General features: G+C 55.0%; 1 non-coding gene across 1 annotated transcript; it reads left to right on the forward strand.

Moving 5' to 3' along the window:
* Positions 1-231: 231 nt before the first annotated feature.
* On the forward strand, positions 232-325 carry TRNAI-UAU. Its single transcript has 2 exons — positions 232-269; positions 290-325. It is a non-coding gene; the product is annotated as a tRNA-Ile (tRNA).
* Positions 326-13,916: the final 13,591 nt, after the last annotated feature.

Consider the following 13,916-nt stretch of genomic DNA (forward strand, 5'->3'; position numbering starts at 1 on the left):
GTGATTTCAGCTCTGTTGGTCTGGAGCAAGACTCTCCATTGAGTCTTAACCAGCTCTGTTATTACACAGGGAAGAACAAAAGGGTGAAATGGGGCCTGGAACCCTTAAGAAGAATCCACCCCACCAAGTACCAACACTTGTCGCTACCTGCTCTCAACCCACTGAGAATGTTTTGGGGTCGCTCCTCGCCTGTATCAGCCTAGGGGTCTCAGAGAATGATAACTAACAAGTGCTCCAGTGGCGCAATTGGTTAGCACACAGTACTTATAGAGCAGTGCTGAGGGGAGCTATGCTGAGGTTGTGAGTTCAAGCCTCACCTAGAGCACTGGTTTTCATTAGCCAAGTGGCTTCACCCTGTTATTTGGCCCTGTGGAATGTAGAATTCCAGCCCAGGGGACTCTGAGGAAGGGAAGAGTCAAAAACACCCCCTTCACCTATTACCTGCTCTCCAGAGCACAGGTCAGAAGCTACAATCCTTTCTCCCCCCCCCCCGCCCCTGTGCCAGGATCCCTCAAGCAGAGCCTGGAGTCCTGCCCATCCTTGACCCCTGAGCCTGGAGGGAGAGGAGCAAGGAGCCATTGTCAGAGGGCTTTCCCTTCCCCCGACTACTTCCCTGGCTCTTGTCACGCAGACAGCAAGCAGCAAAAGACCAGAAGTCGGAAGCGCAGACAACGGGATGTTTACTGGGATTAGTTTCCAAGCAAGCAGATTCCAAAGCCCTTCACACCAGTCGGGCTTATCTCTATACACCGACAGAGTCTGTTCCCCAGTGTCCTCCTTCCCAGCTCTGACACCGCAGTTCTGAAAGTCTAGGCCTGTGCAGGCAGCCTGAATATCTCTATTCTAACAGCCATCGGTCCCTGTGGGAAAATGATCTATTCAGGGTTGTCCCTAGACATTTTGGTGCCCTACACGGCACCCCCGTCCCCCAGCCCGAGCTGGCAGAGCGGAGCAGGCTAGGGCCAGCTCACTCCACTTCCCGCCGCCCGGTAATTGCAGGGCAGGCCCGACCCCACACTCACGGGGCGGCGGGAAGTGGAGTGATCCAGCCCCAGCCTGCTGCACTCTGCTCCCAGCCTTGGAAGTTGGGGGGGAAACACCCCCCAGCACTCACCAGCGGCGCGGCTGGGAGCTGGTGGAGCAGAGCAGGCTGGGGCCAGGTCGTTCCACTTCCCACCGCCCGGTGAGTGCAGGGGGCGCCTGATCCCTCCTGCAGTCCACCGGGATGTAGCTCAGGGGACTGGACCGAGTGGGGGGGGGGCTGGGGGGGAGCAGGGGGGGGTGCAGACCAGGGGTGGGGGGCTGTGGGGAAGAGGCGGAGCAGGGGCAGGGGCAGGGGCAGCTTTCCAGGCCGGCTTAGCCAGCCAGGGGATCGAGGTCGCCGCTGGAGCAGTACCCAGCTGCGTAGGGCACCAGGAAATTTGGGGCAATTTGGTGCCTCCACATCCCTTAACCAGGCAGTGTCCCTGTGGTGTGGGCTGTCTGCATAGGTCCTTTCTCAATCTTTCTCACCCTCTTGCCTTGAGTCTCCTGTGTCTCTGCTTTCTAAGCACAGACTAACTCTGGCTGTTCAGAGGAGGGCAGGACCATGCCTATGCGTGGCCAGCAGACAGCAACAAAGACCCCTAGCCAGCCTGCTCCCTGCCATGCCAAACACCCACTGAAGGCCACCCACAGACCAGCATGCGGGGCGGCTGCTGATGCTCTGTGGCCAACATCAGAAGACGGTAGGAAAGCAGGGCCAGCCCCCGTGGTGGGGCTCTTACCGTTCCCACTCCAGGTGTTCACTTTTGCAGTGGGGCAGGAGATTTTACCCCAAGAGGCTTTTCCCTAGCTGACAAGAAGCAGAGAAACACCCAGGCTCCCAAGGTGCTATGTAGCAACCCCCGTCCAGCACAGGGACAGGCGCACACTTGGAAGAGGGAAACTGCTCCACACGCTAGCCCGGGCAGCAGCCCAGTTTCTTTGGCAAGTCAGGAAGGGCAAAGGCGAGACTGGAAGCACCTGGGGCTCATGCCCCAGCCTTTGTGACGCCCACCCCCCAACTTCTTTCCTGGGCTCTAGCTGAAGCCAGAGCATTGGCCTGAGCGGCCAAGAAGAGGTTCCAGCCCTGAAGGGAGCAGGACGTTCAGCCCAAAGGTAAAACTGGACGAGCACAACCACAAAGGGACTCGAACCCTCAATCGCCTGATCTGAAGTCAGACACCTTATCCATTAGGCCACGTGGTCACACAAGAAAAAACTCTCCAAGTACTTCTTTAAAGAAGACGGGCACTGTGTTTCTCAGACTCAGGTCATCTACTGAGGGGGGTTGAGACTCTCTGGGCACAAGAAGTCGAGATCCCAGCGACACGTGAGACTTAATTGTCTGGAGCCAGGTGCAGGGCTTTGGCAGGGAGGCTCAGGCATGGGGGATTGAGGTGCAGCGGACGGACCGGCTGTCTAGGTACAGAGTTTTAGTCACACGAGGCACAGAAGGAGGAATCCCGCTGACAGACAGTGGCTGTGCAGAAAAAAGGGTGTTGATTCCCCCATCCTAAATGGGCTGGTTGGCTTGACCCTTCTCCCCTCTGCAGAGCATGGAGGGGATGCAGCTCACCCCTTGTGGGGCAGGAGGGCACAGGTGCAGGGCGCTGGGCTCCGATGCACCTGGAAGGCAGCTCCAGTGCGGTGGGGCAGGGCAGGGTGTGTGGTGTCCGTTCTGCGTTGCCTGGTGCTGGGCCGTTGCACAATCCCCAGCCACGCCGCACAGCGCGCCCCGAGAGGCGGTTGGGGGCCAAGCAGACGATCCAGCATGAGGGGGGAGAGGATGTGTGGTTGGGGGGAGGAAAAGCCTTGGGCTGCACTGGGGGAGTGCAGAGCAGGGGTGACACCCCAGAAACCTGCAGCAAAGGGATGGACAGGTGGGCTGGGTGGATAGAAGAGGCAGCGAGCCTAAAAGAGGAGTGGGGTCTAGTGGTCAGAGCAGGGAGGGGGGAGGGGGCTGGGCGCCAGGGACCTCTGGGTTCTATCCCTGGCTCTGGGAGCAGAGGTGGGTCTAGAGGTCATAGGAGGGGGACCGGGAGCCAGGACTCCTGGGTTCCATAGTGGCGGCTGCTTTTTCCTGTGTCTTCCTCCCTACAGATCCCAGCCCCCTAGCAGAATCTGACTGGGGGAGGGGGTTGCCCTGCTACTCCAGACTCATGATTCGAACCCCTCTCACCATAGGCTCTGACATCACGGAACCTCCCCCCCAAGACAGAAAGTAGGAGCCCCTCCCTTCATGTGGAGGAAGCTAGTGAGTTTCTTGGGGGTCTCTGGTGGAGGTGACAGCACCCACCAGACACCCACTCATGGTTGCAAGGAGACCCCTCTGCACAGCCCCCTGCTACGAGGGGTCAGGGGCACCCAGCCAGGGTCAGGAGGTGAGATGGGGTTGCAGTGGCAGGAAGGGGGCAGAGCTGGGGGTGGTGCCAGGTCTGGTGCTGGCTACACGGGGAAAAACCACATTGCTCCCCCATACCACACACACACACACACAACTCCTGGTCTTGGGAGCGGAACAGGAGAAAGGACAAAAGAAGCAAGAGACAAAGAGAAAGGAGGGATGGAGGAAAAGGTGAAACCAAAAGGACAAACCCTAATGTCCCCAGTGATTCTAAGGGACAAAATCCCAGGTGCAGAATAAAATTCTGCCTCCTTAAGCTCGTGTTTTCCATGCCTAGAATTCAACTGTCATCTGATGGATCAGACTGAACAGGTTTCAAACCTCAAGGAGGCTCTTACCTTCTAAACAGGGATGGCTGTTTTCTAGTAAAATCAGGAAAACGGAAGGAGAAAAGTCGAAAGAGGTTCCTCCTGGTGCTCACGTCCGTGAACCCAAATAATCTCTCAGTCCTCAAAAAGAGACCTGGAGAAGGAGACTTGCTGAAGCAAAGCCACAGGGGTCTCTGAGGTTTCCCTGGCCCCTCGCCCCTGTCCTGCCTGGCTGATGTCAGCATCTCTCTGTGAGGTCACCACCTCCCCACCACCTTTGACCAATAATCTGAGGTCTTGCAAAAGGCCTTTGTGATGTCACTGCCACACCCCTCCCTTGCTGTGCTAATGTCCTGCCCCTGGCCAGGCATTATGGAGGTTTGAGCTACTCCATGTGGATCACCCCACTCAAGAAGCGTTCATTCTAGGAAGCAAGCCGGCTAGAGAGGAAAACATCAGACGCTGCTCCCAATGCTACACTCAATTTTTCAGAAATTAGTCGACTTTATGGCCAGAAGAGACCATTAGAGCATCTAATCTGACCCCCTGCATATCAAAGGCCTCCTGTATGACACAAGAGCTACTTTTGGGGCAAACACATTCCAGAAAGGCATCTAGCCTTCAATAAATGACATCAGGAGACGGAGAATCCACCACTTTCCTTGGTAGTTTGTTCCTGTGGTGAATCATCCTCGCTGGTTAATATTTGTGCCTTAGTTGTAATATGAATTTGTCTCTTTTCACCTTCCAGCCATTGGGTCTGTTTATGCCTTTCTCTGCTAGATTAAAGAGCCCATTAATACCCAATATTTTCTCTCCATTAAGGCACTTCAACACTTCAATGAAGTCACCTTTCAATCTTCTTTTGATAAGCTAAACAGGTTGAGCTTGTTCAATAGCTCACTTTAAGGCATTTTTCTCCAGCCCTCAGAACATTTGGTGGCTCTTTGCTGCCCCAGCTCCAATTCCACAACATCTTTTTCAAATGAGGACACCAAAACTGGAGGCAATATTCCAGTATCAGTCTCACTGACGTCGTGTCACCTCCTGTGATGTTATTGACATAATCTGTAACTGCATAGATCACCCTTGCGACCACTGTTCTATATTTGCAGCCAATATTGTAGAAAGGTTGTCGTGTAAGAGGTCTATGGAGAGGTTCTGATAGCATCATTATAATCAGCCAATCTCTAGATGTGTATCATTTCTGTAGTTGACTTTATGAATATTGGCTCTATGCTGCCCGTATTTCAAACTTGTGCTCTGCTTCCGGGAAACACCCCAGACAAGTTGGTGTCAGTTCTGTCTAGCCTGTTTGATGGCTCATTGTTAAATGTTGATGGCCCATTGTTAAATGTTGCTATATTATGATCACTATTTCCAAGCGGTCCTGTTATAGTTACCTCTTGGACAAGATCCTGCACTCTACTCAGGACTAAATGGAGAGTTGCTTCTCCCCTTGCGGGTTCTTGTACCAGCTGCTCCAAGAAACAGTCATTTAAAGTATCGAGAAATTTTGTCTCTGCATTTTGTCCTGAAGTGACATGTACCCAGTCAATATGGGGATAATTGAAATCTCCCACTATTATGGAGTTCTTTATTTTGATAGCCTCTCTAATCTCCCTTCGCATTTCATCCTCACTATCACTATCTTTGACAGGTGGTCGATAATAGATCCCTATTGTTATATTGTTATTAGAGAATGGAATTACTATCCATAGAGATTCTATGGAACATGCGGTTTCATTTAAGATTTTTACTTCATTTGAGTCTACATTTTCTTTAACATACAGTGCCACTCCCCTCCCCACCCCCCGAGTATGACCTGCTCTGACCTTCAGATGTATTTTGTACCCTGGAATTATTTTGTGTCCCATTGATTATCCTCACTCCACCAGGTTTCTGTGATGCCTATTATGTCAATATCCTCTTTTAACACGAGGCACTCTAATTCAACCATCTTATTATTTACACTTCTAGCATTTGTGTACACGCTCTTTAAAAACTTGTCACTGTTTATTTGTCTGCCCTTTTCTGATGTGTCAGATTCTTTTCTGTGTGAATGCTTCTCGTCTGATCTGGCCCCTACTTTATCCTCTTCCAGCCTCTCTTCCTGACTAAAACTAGAAAAATCTCTATCACTACACTCTCCTCTAAGAGAAGTCTCTGTCCGATCCACGAGCTCCTCTGCAGCCATTGGCTTCCCCCCCATCTCTTAGCTTAAAAACTGCTCTGCAACCTTTTTAATGTTAAGTGCCAGCAGTCTGGATCCACTTTGGTTTAGGTGGAGCCCATCCTTCCTGTATAGGCTGCCCCATCCCCAAAGTTTCCCCAGTTCCTAATAAATCTAAACCCCATGTCTCTACACCATCATCTCATCCATGCATTGAGGCTCCGAAGCTCTGCCTGCTTACCTGGCCCTGCGCATGGAACTGGGAGCATTTCTGAGAATGCCACCATAGAGGTCCTGGATTTCAGTCTCTTTCCTAGCAGATTAAATTTGGCCTCCAGGACGTCTCACCTACCCTTCCCTATGTCATTGGTATCTACATGTACCATGACCACTGGCTCCTCCCCAGCACTACACATAAATCTGTCTAGATGCCTTGAGAAATCCGCAACCTACCCACCAGGCAGGCAAGTCACCATACGGTTCTCTCGGTCATCACAAACCCAGATATCCTTGTTTCTAATGATCGAATCTCCCATTACTAACAGCTGCCTTTTCTTAATGAGTGGAGTTCCCTCCCCCGGTGAGGAAACCTCAGTGCAAGAGGTTCTTCCAGATAGTGTTGGGGTGAGGGTCCCAACTATGAGAAGCTTTCCCTCTGCTCCCATTGACTGCTCTCATTCCCTGGGCCTTCCATCCTCCTCAACAGTGCGGGGGGCCGTCTGACCAGAGTTGGGACAATTCTATAGTGTCCTGGAAAGCCTCATCAACATACTTCTCTGCCTCCCTTAGCTCCTCCAGTTCCAACACCCTGGCCTCCAAAGCCTTCACACGGTCTCTGAGGGCCAGGAGCGCCTTGCACCAAATGCACACATACATACATAACATAAGAACGGCCGTACCGGGTCAGATACAAAGGTCCATCTAGCCCAGTATCCTGTCTACCGACAGTGGCCAATGCCAGGTGCCCCAGAGGGAGTGAACCTAACAGGCAATGATCAAGTGATCTCTCTCCTGCCATCCATCTCCATCGTCTGACAAACAGAGGCTAGGGACACCATTCCATACCCATCCTGGCTAATAGCCATTGATGGACTTAACCTCCATGAATTTATCCAGTTCCCTTTTAAACATTGTTATAGTCCTAGCCTTCACAACCTCCTCAGGTAAGGAGTTCCACAAGTTGACTGTGCGCTGCGTGAAGAAGAACTTCCTTTTATTTGTTTTAAACCTGCTGCCTATTAATTTCATTTGGTGACCCCTAGTTCTTGTATTATGGGAATAAGTAAATAACTTCTCCTTATCCACTTTCTCAACATCACTCATGATTTTATATCTCTATCATATCCCCCCTTAGTCTCCTCTTTTCCAAGCTAAAGAGTCCTAGCCTCTTTAATCTTTCCTCGTATGTGACCCTCTCCAAACCCCTAATCATTTTAGTTGCCCTCTTCTGAACCTTTTCTAGTGCTAGAATAGTTCTTCTGCATGACATCCCAGTAGAGGGCTCTCTGAGTGGGGTCCAGCAGAGCCCACTCTTCACTGGTGAAATACAAAGCCACCTCCTCGAAGGTCACCAGCCCCTGAAAGAGCAAAAGGCCAACACTCAATACCTGCTGCCCCATTCACAGCCCCACTACTTGTGAGGAGAAGAGCCCATCAAAGGGAAGCCCTGGGTGGCTTGCAGTCAACAAAGTCCCACCCCCACCCTGGTCAGAGCATCCAGGAAACATCAGAGTGAGGGGAGCAAGAGAGAGCCCCGGATATCTACCAGCAGATCCATCACACACCTACTAGCCACAGACTGATAGAGGAGAGGAGCCCCTAGCAGGGACCAGGAGAGCTCCTGGGAGGAAGCCCAACACTCTCCTCATTGTGAGGAGCTGGATATGAAGGGAGGGGCATCTCCCCTAACCCTCACTGGTGGGTGCCCCCTTCATATCTCACAGCAGCCACTGGTTAGTCGGGTCAGGCTCCAGCACTATGAGTCTGGTCAGTTTTCCCAGCCCCATTCACGTGGGTTATTTTCTGCTCCACAGACTAGAGCATTTACACCTCCGAACCTCATGGGTCTGTTCCTAGAATCTAGGCCACTTATTAAACAACTCCCAGCAGGTTTGTCACACGCTGCCCTCCTCCCTTTCTCCACCCTGTGCATTTCCTGTCCTGCTCCAACCTCCAAACCAGACTATGCAAACCTTCCCATCTCCGCTGTATTTGCTGTCCCTCTTCCTCCTGTAGGAACCCACCAACCCCCCCTCAAAAAAATAATCCCTACCTGAGCTGGCTCCACTGCAGACATTTCTCTTCCCTGTGTCATGGGAGGATGGGATGAGCTGGAGAAAAACATGGACGTCATTCTGCAGCCTGGCAGGGCAAGAAGGGCAGTTGTGGAGGTTTCAGAACAGGCTTTAGTTAATTTCACATCACGAGTCCCCCAGGCCCTTTCCCTGCACACAGACATCGTAGACTCCACCATGCTGGGAACATGCTTGATCTCTTTAATTACAGTGTAGACCTGGCCCCTCCTGCCAGGCTAAGCCCACAGAGATATTTTTAACCTCCCTTCTCCCTCCCCTCACCCCGTAACAAAGTCTCTGAACACAAGGCTAGAAAAGAGCAGAACCAAAGGAGTCACTGTGGGGGATTCCCTCGGACACTGACCCACCGGCAGTCACACCCCAGCAGGGGAAATGTGGAGTCAGGAACTGGTTTCTCCTCTGTCTGAGCCTTTTCTTGTTCACTGGAAAGTGGTTCTGCCTAGGGATGCTGCAGTACATGTGTCTGGGTGGACTAGAGAGCTGGAAATCTCCCCCCCCCACTCATTTCTCCCACTGCCCCTTTCAGTCTCTCCTTCCCCAGTCCTCTCTGCCTGCCCCTCTGGCTGGGACAGTCCCATTCCTGGAGGCTTTGATCTCCCAGGGCTGGATTTTCTCCTGGCAACTACTAATGGGAGGAGAAATGGGGGGGGGGGGCTGTTTGTGCAGAGTCACTTTCTTGCCAGTCACCAGCACTTTTCCTGAGGTCTGTTACCTGGAGTCTGTGGTAGAATTTGTATTAACAGGGCCCAGGGCTGCCCTAGGGGGCTAGGACGAGCGGAGAAAGTCATCACTTTGGCAGGGCAGAAAAGAAGCTTTAATTAAGGTCACTTCCCAGCAGAGAGGCCCCACTGGGGGAACAACAGCTGCTAAGCCTGGTCTCCCAGATCACAATGGAGGCTGCAGCATCTGACCCAGGAAGCTGAACCCCAATATCCTGAGCAGAGAGGGACAGAGCCTTTGAGCAGCTTCCCTCCTTTAGCTCTCTGGGGAGAGCAGCTCTGCTGATCTCAGTTGCCCCACTGTCCATCCGGAGTCACTCCTTGTCTTTCCAAGCAGTGACTCTGGATTAACGATGGTCTCAATGAAACCAGATTTCAGGAAGAATGAGTCCAGAACGCTGTGGAAGAGACCATTGTGTGGCATTTCTAGCCCCCTTCCCACCTGCCGCACCCCCAAGATCTAGGACAAGGACTTGGGGGGGGGGGGGATGAATATTCCCTGCGGGACCAGAAGTTCCTGCAGTTTTCAAGAGGGGAGAAAAGCAAAATCTGTGATTTCACCTGACAGTGTTTGGTAAGCGGATAGAAAGTTATCAGGGTGAGGGGGCCTGGCTGGGGGCTGCCTGGCCGCGCTTGGAGCCAGGATTGTGGCACAAACTGATCCGGGAGCAGGATCAGGGTTAGCAGCAGCCCCCAGACACCCCCCAGTACCCAGAGCCCAGACCCCACAGCCGGGGCCCCCGACACCCCCACAGCCCCAGCCAGGGTCCTGCCAGATCTTCCCTGGCCCCCAGTCCCCAGAGCCCCTGGCCAGGGGCCCAGACACCCCCACAGCCCCCCCAGCCCCAGAGAGAGCTGGACACTGGCGACGGGGAGAGAAAATGGGGCACAATCGGGGGGGGGGCAGGGAACTTCCCCGGGGTTGGGGGCGGGGGGGTCACCCTGGGGGCTGCTCGTGGCTCTAGGGAGAAAGGGGGCAGGACAGGGGCGGGGTCCCCACGGGGGGGGCAGCGGTAAATCCGAGAGGATCTCAGCCCCCCCCTTTCTCTCCCCGCTCCCCGGGGGTCACCGGCTCCCCCCCGCCAGGTCCGGGCTGCCCCAACACTTCCCCCGCCCTTTCCCAGCCCCGCCCGGCCCCCGCGACCCCCGCTGCGAGATGCCGGGTTCCCCCTCCCGGACACTGGGGCGGAGTCACCGCCCGGCCCCGCCCCCGTGCTCGCGCCGGGACCTGGAGGCTGCAGCTCCGCAGCGGGGGCGGGGCCGGGCCGGGCGCGGGGGGGGGGGGGTTAGTGAAGGTCTCTCCCGCCGCGATCTGCGCATGCCCAGAGCCCCAGCGGCACAAACCCTTCTCCGGCCCGGGAGAGGCTCCAACGGCCCCGCACGAGCCAGGCGGAACCGCAGAGACCCAGACGCGTCCGCGCTCCGGCTCCGCCTCCGCAGACAACGTCACTTCCGCTCCAGGGAGAGCCCGGAACTACATCTCCCAGCCTGCCCCGGGGCGTTCCCGCCCTCTCCAGCCCGGGTAAGGGAGGGGTCAGCAGCTGAAACTGCGCATGCTCCGTGCGAGCCCCGCTGGGGGCGGGAGAACAAAGCTGCTGCTGCCGCTTCTGTGTGAGCCGGTGAGTGAGAGACCCCGGGGGAGGGGCGGGCACGTGACTCTGCCCCGGGGAACCTGGAAGAAGCCTCGGAGCCGCCTCGGCCCTGCTGGGAACGGGGGGATGGAGCCGGGGCCCGGCGGGGTATGAAATCGCTCCCCGTAGTACTGCGCATGCTCAGTAACCGCTGCTGAAGCCGCTGCCCTTCCCCCGCCCGTATCAGCCGGAACGTTCCGCCGGGCGCTGGTTCCAGGGGCGGGGGCTGAGCAGGGAAGGGATTGGGGGGGGGGGGGGTCAGGCAGCTGGAGGCGGGGTTGGGGGGGGCTAACGGGCACAATCCGGGCGGGGGGGGGAGTCGGGGGTTTCACGGGGGGGGGGCTCATTGGGGCGGGTAATTTGAACTGTTTTGTGCAGCCAGGAAACTCCCCTGGGGGGGGGGGCAGTTCACTGAATCCTCCCGTGTTTGTGCCACTTCCTCCCTCATACAAAGTCTGTCAAGTCTCCCCCCTTCAGGGCCGGCTCCAGACCCCAGCGCGGCGTCCCGCGGGAGGGCGGCAGGCGGCGGAAATCCTACAGCCGCCCCCGCCCCCGCCCCCCTTTCTCTCGTTATCGTATGTGGCTATAAAATCCAGGGAGATCCCCCCCCCCCCGATGATCAGCTCTCTGATCTCCCCCGATAGTGCCCTGGTCTCTCCATACTTCTCAAGTGTTAATTTAAAATCTCTCCCATGGGGGGTCCCCCCCCCGTTTTACCTGCAGCGATTTGTCCTTGTCCGGGTGGGAAATTGTTGCCCTGGGTCAGTCCCCAGCACGTGGCTGCCCCTGGCGGGGAGGGGGGGTGAGATGCCGGTTCTCTGCCAGGGCGGGAGGGGCACGTGTCCCCCGTGGGGGCTGCCCGGACCCCAGTTTCCCAGTTACTGCCCCCAACTACCACCACAGCCACCTGCCCATCCCCCACTGCTGCCCCCTTCCCTCATCCAGAGACCTGCCACCTCCCACCCCCCCTTTGCCCTCTTAAAGCAGCTCCTCACAGGGCTCCCTGCTGCCTGTGGGAGGAACCATCACTTTGTGTATATGTATTGGATAGTAATATCAAATCCAGTCCAACAGTCCTGCTTTTCCCTCTAGTTATTTAACAGCAACATAAAATCCCCTCAGATTTCAGCGGTGTTCATAGACTATCAGGATTGGAAGGGACCTCAGGAGGTATCTAGTCCAACCCCCTGCTCAAAGCAAGAGCAATCCCCAGATTTTTATCCCAGTTCCCTAAATGGCCCCCTCAAGGATTGAACTCACAACTCCAGGTTTATCAGCTCAATGCTCAAACCACTGAGCTATCCCTCCCCTTCTCTTATGTTATCAATTGCGTAGTTTCTGATATGTATTCTCTGCAAATCTAAAAATTATCCTATGCCCCACTTTTTCTCTAATTGTCTGTTTCTAATTGACTATGGCCTGAGATTTTTCCCTGTCTCTCTAATTATAAAATACTAAGAAAATCTCAGATTTACATCTTTTCTCAGATTCCTGAACATGGATATAAAATGTTGGCAAATGTTGCCCATTTTCTCTCTATTCAGTTATCAAATATTGATGTGAAACACTCAGATTTTACCTCGTATCAACAACTGATATAAAATCCCTCTGATTTTCCACTTTCCTCTCTAAACGGATTTAATACCCATCAAACCCAGAGGCCTCCCCCTGTTTGGGGGATCAGTGGTTCCCAGCTGGTAACAGGAGAGTTGGCTGGACCCTTTCCTTTTCTCCAGCTGGCACTGGGTGAGGAGGTCACTCTGAGTGCAGCGTGGGTCCAGAAGTATCTCAAAGCCCATGACAAATGGTCTCTGGGAGGGGTTGCTTCCTGCAGTGCGAAGATGTAGCTAGTGACAGGGCATGGACCTTTCTTGCCCTTCCATTCTCCTGTTAAAGCAGCACCCCCCAGGGATCCCTCTGCCCGGGTGACTGGCCAGCAGGGGGCAGTGATAACTTTCTATCCACTTAGCAGACACAGTGAGGTAACTGTTGCTGGGGTAGGGGATGGGGTGTCTGTGTGGGGAGATTGCAGCTGGAGCTGAAGGGGCATTGTGGGAGGAGGCCTCTGGGTGACTGGGCAGGGGTTCTGGAGGTTTGAGGGGGTTCTGATGTGCCCAGCCCTGCGGCTGTGGGTCCTGGAGGTGGGTATCGCTGGGGACTTGTTGGTGCAGAACAGTGAGGGTGGGCGTCTCTTGGGGAGGCAGGGCAGGGGGCTGGAGGGAGCCTGGTGCTGTGCCAGGGGCTCAGTCGTGCCCAATGCACAGAACTGGGTGGGGGAGTGCCAGGCGCTAGGTCGGGATGCCAGGCAAGCAGAGTGAGGGGTCCCGTTGTAAAGCATCAGGGGGTCCCAGGCAAACGGCCTGGCAGGTCCTGCTGGAGGACAGGTGGGGTCCTAGGCAGGCAGTAGGGGAATCCTGGGCAGGCAGTGAGGGACTGAATTCCCAGTGAGGGGTCCCCTGGGGGGGTGGTCCCTGGCTGTTGGGGGCTCTTGGTGGGGGGAACCTTTAGGATTCCCAGCCTGCCAGTGATGGTCTGGTGTGGGTTCTCTGGCCAGTGGGGTGCTGAGGGGTATCTGGAGTCCCTGTTCAGGGATTTTGGGGGTTGGGTCCCAGGGAATATCTGGTGGGACTCTGGCTGCGGGGTCTGGGCTCTGGGTACTGGGGGTGTCTGGGGGGCCCTGGATGGAGGCTCTGGGGGCTGCTACTAACCATGCTCCTTCTCTCTGATCAGCTTGTGCCAGAATCCTGACTCCAAGCACATCCCAGCATTCCCCAGCCAGGCCCAGTCACCATGATAACTTTCTATCCACTTATCAAACATCTTGAAAACTCCAGGACCTTCCAGTTCCATTGGGAAAATTTGTCCCCCGGGTCCTTATACTAGATCTTGAGGGTGCGGCAGGTGGGAAGGGGGCTAGAAATGCCACACAGTGGTCTCTTCCACAGCATTCTGGACTCATTCATTCTGAAATCTGGTTTCATTGAGACCATTGTTAATCCAGAGTCACTGTATGGAAAGACAGGGAGTGACTCCAGATGGACAGTGGGGCAAATGAGATCAGCAGTTCTCCCTGTGAGGAGGGGCTCTCATTAGCTGCTCTCCCCAGAGAGCTAAAGGAGGGAAGCTGCTCAAACGCTCTGTCCCTCTCTGCCCAGGATATTGGAGCTCAGCTTCCTGGGTCAGACGCTGTAGCCTCCATTGTGATCTGGGAGACCAGGCTTAGCAGCTGCTGCTCCCCCAGCAGGGGCTCTGTGCTGGGATGTGACCTTAACTAAAGCTGCTTCTCTGCCTGGCCCAGGTGATGACTTTCTCCAGCTGGTCCTAGCCCCTTGGGGCAGCCCTG

Source organism: Mauremys reevesii, linkage group 12 (assembly GCF_016161935.1).
Source record: "Mauremys reevesii isolate NIE-2019 linkage group 12, ASM1616193v1, whole genome shotgun sequence".
Taxonomy (NCBI): domain Eukaryota; kingdom Metazoa; phylum Chordata; order Testudines; family Geoemydidae; genus Mauremys; species Mauremys reevesii.